This window comes from Dendrobates tinctorius, unplaced genomic scaffold, assembly GCF_039654945.1.
Source record: "Dendrobates tinctorius isolate UK_male_01 unplaced genomic scaffold, ASM3965494v1 ptg000062l, whole genome shotgun sequence".
Classification (NCBI taxonomy): domain Eukaryota; kingdom Metazoa; phylum Chordata; class Amphibia; order Anura; family Dendrobatidae; genus Dendrobates; species Dendrobates tinctorius.
In genome coordinates this window covers 16,613,782-16,622,139 of record NW_027361730.1, presented here as the reverse complement: position 1 = coordinate 16,622,139, position 8,358 = coordinate 16,613,782, and positions in this window count along the sequence as shown.

Below are 8,358 nucleotides of genomic sequence, written 5' to 3'. Positions count from 1 at the left end.
ACTATGAGGGACCCTGTGCCAGTGCCCGCGCCCAAGAGTCGGCCTACCCACCTGTCCAGGGCAACGGCACTCGCACGGTGTCGTGCGCTAGGTGGTGACCCTGGCCATGGGGGGGAGGCAGCACAGTTAGGGAGTTTTAGAAAGTGGCATATGTTGATGTTGGACATTCAGCTGATGCAAAAGGCGAAATAGGTGAAGTCCCAGGAAGAGGTGGACCAAAGCAAGCCATTTTTCTGTCACCCTATGTGTCATCAGGGGAAGGTGGGACAAAATCCTTGGAAACCCATGCATGGTTCATTTTAATGAAGGTTAGATCATCCACATTTTGGGTTGACAGACGGGTCCTTTTTTCTGTCAGGATTGATCCAGCTGCACTGAAGACTCTTTCCGATAACACACTTGCAGCTGGGCAAGCGAGCTCCTGTAAGGCATATTGGGCCAATTCAGGCCAGGTGTCCAGTTTAGCGGCCCAATAGTCAAAGGGGAATGACCTGTGTGGGAGAACATCGATATGGGAGGAAAAGTAGTTTGTAACCATAGTTGACAACTGCTGTCTCCTGTCACTTTCCATCGATGCAGTATTACCAGTTGTGTGAGCGGTATTTGAAAAATCAGTCCACAACATTGTCATGAAACCCCTGTCTCCAACGCCACTTCTGCTGTGTGCACCACGAACACCTCTGCCAAGCTGCCCCCGGCCCGTACGGCTCGTGTGAGAACCATCACCGCTGCTGTGTGCTGGGAATGCCTCAAGCAACCGATTTACCAGAGTTGCTTGTTTATTAGCCAATATTAGGTCAAGGTTCTCCTGTGGCATGATGTTTTGTAATTTGCCTTTATAGCGTGGATCCAGGATGCTGGCCAACCAGTAGTCGTCATCGTTCATCATTTTGGCAATGCGGGGGTCCCTTTTTAGGATCTGCAAGGCATAATCTGACATGTGGGCGAATGTTCCCAGTGTCAATGATGCACTGCGAGTGCTGGGTGGAGGAGCACTTTCTGGCAAATCCACATCCCTCCAGTCACGCACAAACCCTGTACCAGACCTTGCCACGCCAACATTTTCACTTGCCCCACGAGATGCATCCTCCTCCCCTAAGTAATCATCCCCATCATCATCCTCCTCCTCCTCTTCTTCCTCCACCTCATCCAGGAGAGGTCCCTGAGCAGACAATGGCTGAATGTCATCAAGGATTCCCTCCTCCTCTTCCTCCTCATCAACATTGGCTGCAGACGCCTGCTCCTTAAGGTGCGTCAAAGTTTGCATGAGCAGACGCAAAAGTGGGATGCTCATGCTTAGGATGGCGTCGTCTGCGCTTACCAGCCGTGTGCATTCCTCAAAACACTGAAGGACTTTACAGAGGTCTTTCAGCTTCGACCACTGCACACCTGTCAACTCCATGTCTGCTCTCAAAGTGCCTGGCCGTGTATCCTCCCACAAATGCATTATGGCCTGCCTCTGCTCGCACAGCCGCTCCACCATGTGCAGGGTGGAGTTCCACCTTGTTGCAATGTCGATAATGAGGCGGTGGTTGGGAAGGTGGAGCAATCGCTGCAGCTTCTGCATACGAACGGAGTGTACAGGCGACTGGCGGATGTGCGCGCACAGTCTTCGCACCTTCTGGAGCAGGGCTGTTAACTCCGGATAATTTTTGAGGAAGCACTGCACCACCAGGTTCAAGGTGTGAGCCAAGCAAGGTATGTGGCTGAGTTTTGAAAGGGCTATGGCTGCCACAAAATTACGGCCGTTATCACTAACTACCTTGCCTGCCTCAAGATGTACACTGCCCAGCCATGACTCAGTTTGTCGCTTCAAGTACTCGGCCAGCACCTCGGCGGTGTGTCTGTCGCCCAAACACATCATCTGCAACACAGCCTGCTGACGCTTTCCACTAGCTGCTCGATAGGGGGACACATCGTGTGCAACAGTGGCAGCTGCAGATGGAGTGCTCGTACGACTGCGCTCTGTGGACGAGCTTTCGCTTCTGGAGGAGGAGGAGGAGGGTGGAACGCCTACAGCCAACTGTTTCCTATACCGTGGGCTAGGCAGCACTGTCCCACCACCGCTGTCCCCTGTGGACCCTGCATCCACCACATTAACCCAGTGCGCAGTGATGGACACGTAACGGCCCTGGCCATGCCGACTGGACCATGCATCAGTTGTGAGGTGCACCTTTCCGCTCACTGACTGCTTGAGTGCATGGACAATGCGGTCTTTCACATGATGGTGGAGGGCTGGGATGGCTTTGCGAGAGAAGAAGTGGCGACTGGGTAGGTCATAGCGTGGTACTGCATAGGCCATGAGTTTGCGGAAAGCTGTGCTTTCCACCAACCGAAAGGGCATCATCTCAAACGAGATTAGTTTGGCAATGTGGGCGTTCAAACCCAGTGTACGCGGATGAGAGACTGAGTACTTTCTTGACCGACTCATAGTGTCTGGGAGGGTGAGCTGGACTTGAGAGCTGCATATGGTGGAAGTAGCGGTGGACAGGGCGGACTGAGAGAGGGTTGATGATGGTGATGGAGTTGGTGTTCTTTCTGATGGCCTAGAATCAGTCTTTCGTTGATATAACAGTGGGATTCGCTGACTGCTGTGGCCTTGCAACGACACCTCAACATTTGCTGCTGTGCTAACCGGTGGGCTTACAGTGGGGGAAACAATGTAGCGTTGCTGACTACTTTCGTTGTGATCAGTTGCACATGTGGCACTTGAGGTTTGGTGTTGTGTCCACGCTTGCAAGTGCATGCTGGTTAAATGTCTAAGCATGCAACTGGTATTCAAATTTTTCAGATTTTTCCCTCGGCTAAAGGTCTTTGCGCACTTCTTACAGATAACCTTGGCCTGATCATGAGGATTTTGTTCAAAAAAGTGCCACACTGCACTTTTCCTACTTTGGCAGACATTTTGCGGCCTAGCATGCTGTGATCTTTTGACCCTCTGGACAAGCTGTCCAGCAACTCTTTTGATGTTTGGAACCGTCTTTGGAGTGCTACGGGCCTGCCAGATAACAGCTGTTGCGATGTCGATGTCTGCTGTGGATGCTCCTCATCTGAGCTATTGGAAGCAGCACTCTCTTCCCCCAATGGATGCCAATCTGGGTCAACAACTGGGTCATCCATCACCTCCTCTTCTATGTCATGTGCACCTTCCTCTGTGTCACCGTGTATGGTGGTATAGTGTGCGGGAAGGGGCACCTGAGTCTCATCTGGGTCAGAATCTGGCTCTGTACACTGCGAGGACAATGTAGTGCTCTGAGTGAATGTACCAGCAGAATCATCCATCAGCGGCTGTGCATCAGTGCACTCCATGTCAGATTCATCTTGGCCTGGGTAATTCACCATTTGACTTGATAATCCAGGCATGGTATGTGAAAACAGCTCCATGGAGTAATCAGTAGTATGGCCTGCGTCATCCTTCAATCTTGGTTGGGGTGAAGGACACAAGGAAAGGTGTGGTTCATGAACATGAGCCTCCAATGACGACTCAGTGCTTTTACTTTTTACAACTGAAGAAGAGGAGGCGATAGAGCTGGAGGCTGAGTCAGCAATGTAAGACAAAACTTTTTCCTGATGCTCTGGCTTTAAAAGCGGTTTGCCAACTCCTAGAAAACTAAGCGTTCGAGGCCTTATGTAGCCAGACGATGACGCAGGCTCAACACCTCCTGCATTCGGTCCTATTTTGCTCTTGCCACTACCATCAGATCCACCACCAACACCATCTTTACCAGCTGCCAATCCCCACCCAATTCCACGGCCTCTTCCACCAGCCTTCCTCATTTTTGGTAGAAATGTAGACAAAATCCAACAAACTATATAGTAATGTAAAACAAGGTACAAGGTGTCTATAGGACAGGGGAGATTTTGAATTTCTGCAGACACTTGTGGACACTGGACACTTTTGGATTGTGTGAGGCCAATTAATATCTGAGCGCTATGTGACAGGCTCGATGGCACAGCTGTGACCAAAGTGACGAGAGGATAAGGGAGATTTTGAATCTCTGCACACACTTTTGGACACTGGACACTTGTGGATTGTGTGAGGCCCAATGAATATCTGAGCGCTATGTGACAGGCTCGATGGCACAGCTGTGACCAAAGTGACGAGAGGATAAGGGAGATTTTGAATCTCTGCACACACTTTTGGACACTGGACACTTGTGGATTGTGTGAGGCCCAATGAATATCTGAGCGCTATGTGACAGGCTCGATGGCACAGCTGTGACCAAAGTGACGAGAGGATAAGGGAGATTTTGAATCTCTGCACACACTTTTGGACACTGGACACTTGTGGATTGTGTGAGGCCCAATGAATATCTGAGCGCTATGTGACAGGCTCGATGGCACAGCTGTGACCAAAGTGACGAGAGGATAAGGGAGATTTTGAATCTCTGCACACACTTTTGGACATTGGACACTTGTGGATTGTGTGAGGTCCAATGAATATCTGAGCGCTATGTGACAGGCTCGATGGCACAGCTGTGACCAAAGTGACGAGAGGATAAGGGAGATTTTGAATCTCTGCACACACTTTTGGACACTGGACACTTGTGGATTGTGTGAGGCCCAATGAATATCTGAGCGCTATGTGACAGGCTCGATGGCACAGCTGTGACCAAAGTGACGAGAGGATAAGGGAGATTTTGAATCTCTGCACACACTTTTGGACACTGGACACTTGTGGATTGTGTGAGGCCCAATGAATATCTGAGCGCTATGTGACAGGCTCGATGGCACAGCTGTGACCAAAGTGACGAGAGGATAAGGGAGATTTTGAATCTCTGCGCACACTTTTGGACACTGGACACTTGTGGATTGTGTGAGGCCCAATGAATATCTGAGCGCTATGTGACAGGCTCGATGGCACAGCTGTGACCAAAGTGACGAGAGGATAAGGGAGATTTTGAATCTCTGCACACACTTTTGGACACTGGACACTTGTGGATTGTGTGAGGCCCAATGAATATCTGAGCGCTATGTGACAGGCTCGATGGCACAGCTGTGACCAAAGTGACGAGAGGATAAGGGAGATTTTGAATCTCTGCGCACACTTTTGGACACTGGACACTTGTGGATTGTGTGAGGCCCAATGAATATCTGAGCGCTATGTGACAGGCTCGATGGCACAGCTGTGACCAAAGTGACGAGAGGATAAGGGAGATTTTGAATCTCTGCGCACACTTTTGGACACTGGACACTTGTGGATTGTGTGAGGCCCAATGAATATCTGAGCGCTATGTGACAGGCTCGATGGCACAGCTGTGACCAAAGTGACGAGAGGATAAGGGAGATTTTGAATCTCTGCGCACACTTTTGGACACTGGACACTTGTGGATTGTGTGAGGCCCAATGAATATCTGAGCGCTATGTGACAGGCTCGATGGCACAGCTGTGACCAAAGTGACTACAGGATAAGGGAGATTGGATTGCTTTTAAAAAAGCAGTTTGCGGAGCAGTGGGTAAACAGCAATGCCAGCCTGTCAGGAAGCCTTAAAAGGCAGCCCAACAACCAACACCACTGATACACCACAATATAGCCTCCCCTTGCACTGCACACACAGTGACTTGTGTGTTGTGCAGGCCAAATTGCTAGCAGCAGAAGCAGTTTTTTTTTCTTCTCAGCAGGACAAAAAAAAAAAATTGGGATTGCTTTTAAAAAAGCAGTTTGCGGAGCAGTGGGTAAACAGCAATGCCAGCCTGTCAGGAAGCCCTAAAAGGCAGCCCAACAACCAACACCACTGATACACCACAATATAGCCTCCCCTTGCACTGCACACACAGTGACTTGTGTGTTGTGCAGGCCAAATCGCTAGCAGCAGAAGCAGTTTTTTTGTCTTCTTCCCTGCCTAACGCTCTCCCTACAGAATCAGCAGCAACCTCTCCCTATACTGAGATCGGCAGAAGTAAGATGGCGGTCGGCGTGCACGCCCTTTTATACCCCCTGTGACGCCCACCAAAGCAAGCCAATCACTTGCATGCCCTTCTGAAAGATGGTGGTGACCCCTGCCTATGTCATCACGTTGCCCACAGTGTCCGTGGATCCTGATTGGCTGAAAAAGAGCGCAAAACAAACTTTTGAAACGCGACTTTGGCGCGTAAGTCGCCGACCTCGTGGCCGACCTCATCCTAGGGTCGGGTTTCGTTTCATGAAACCCGACTTTGACAAAAGTCGGCGACTTTTGAAATTTTTCGACCCGTTTCGCTCAACTCTACCGGTAAGTAATCCCTTTTTTTTACTCTACTAGGTTGTTTTTACAAAAGTTGACAGGCAACATTATTTTTTAGATTTTTGACAATCTGAAAAAAAAAACCCAAGCAGGCAATTGCAGAACCATGAATACTGCTGTCCACTGCCAGAGTTGGGCCTCAGGATGCATTGGTTGTCGTGGTTGCATAACTCTTTCTCTACATAACCTCATCATCTTCATCCTCCTCTGATGAGCTATTCAGCTGCATGCCTCTGAGTTTATACCAAGTGTGATCTACTACCTCATCGTCATCCTCTCTGTTCTCCCACTCCTCGCCCTGAGAGCTACCCTCCTCCTCTTAATGCCTTGACAGCACAGTACAGTTCACGGGCACCTCAAATATCTGAGTCTAGTCACAAATGGATCACCTTCACCCAACGGGGTTAACATCTGTTGAAGAGGGTTTGATTTATGCTTGGACAAAAGTTCGTCTGGCCTTAGATCTAAGTCAGAAACTATTTAGTCATCGATGAAGATGATTTCTTCCTCTTCACTCTGTGAATGCAGACCTCTGATAACCATGGAATAGAATGTGTGAACAGCTCTGTAGAATGGCCCATCTGTGGTTCCCCAAAGTCAGTTGGGTGCTTGGAGAGTTGTGATGTGAGGGAAAAAAAATGTTAATTGGGGTGTCACCACTGAGGACGGTACTGTGTGTGATGTTAAGGTGGAGGAAGAGGAGCAGAGGCCACTTGATGCAGCGCTTGCCATCTACTGGAGCACATGTTCTTTCTGGCTCTCATCTACAAAGCATACTGTTGTACGGCTGCCAAAGAAATGAAGCTGAGTTGCCTGTCCAGTTACAGAAGTTGTAAAAATGCTGTGCAAATTCTGACTGCAGCAAAACAAACCGACTTTTCTTCCCTCGTATCATACCTGTCTCACAACCCTAAACAGCTATTCAGTACTTTCAATTCTTTCCTGCGTCCATCAGTTCCCCTCCCTCTCCTCTTATCTCAGCTGAAGACTTTGCCTCACCAGCTATGAACTTGACACAATAACGTCCCACCTCATTCCAAACTTTAATACAGTCTTCATCACAAGCATAATGTCACGTGTACCTGTCCTGTGTGACACATAACCCACCTCTTCAACCTGTCACTAACAACTGGTGTCTTCCATCCTGATTGAAACATACCTCGATCACACCCATCCTCAAAAAGCCCACCCTTAACCCATCCTCTGAGTCTACCTATCACCCCATAGCATTTCTCCCCTATGCCACCAAACTACTGGAACATCATGTCCATATTGAACTGTCCTCCCACCTCTCCTCTTGATCCCTCTTTGACCATATACAATCTGACTTCAGACCGCACCATTCCACTGAAACTGCCCTGACTAAAGTCACCAATGACTTTCTAACCGCCAAAAGTTTGTCCTCCTCCTTCACCTGGCATCTGTCTTTGACATAGTGGACCATTCCCTCTTACTACAGACTTTCTGATCTGTTGAAATTACAGACTTGGCCCTTGGTTGGATCTCCTTGTACCTAACAGGACATTCAGTGTCTCCCACTCACACACCGCCTTCTCATCTCGCCCCCTATGTGTTGGTGTCTACCAAGGTTCAGTTGTAGGACCTGGAACTATGCTTAGAGGTCACACTCGCGCACTCCCTCCTTCTTAAAGGAACTGCTCGCATCAAGCTAAGGTATTCCCAACCTATAGTTGTGCGACACCTTCTATTTAAGGCTTCTCCATCAATATGGAGGTGCCTGAGATACATTGTTAGTTTGACTTGCATGCTTGTTAGTTGTCAGGTTCCCCAGGTCCATCTATCTGCTTGTCTACCCTGTACCCATCTGTTCTTACCTGTCTTTGCCCATCTGCTCGTACCTGTCTGCACGGTCCATCAGCCGGTCCAGATCGCACCTGCCAGCAACCATCTGTCTAACACCTGATCCAGCCCGCACCTGCCAGTGCTTTTCTGTTCCTCAGCCGGTCCCATCTGCACCCGAGGTTCCAGAGTCCCTACAGTGCCTGTCTGAATTTTTCTTCCCTCCTTTGGGCCTTAGCAGCTTACTGCTGTAGGGGATCAACTTCCACATTCTGTAGGTCAGGGATGGAGTAGCACCTGGTGCCACCTATTTGTACCTCCTTGGGTCACAGTT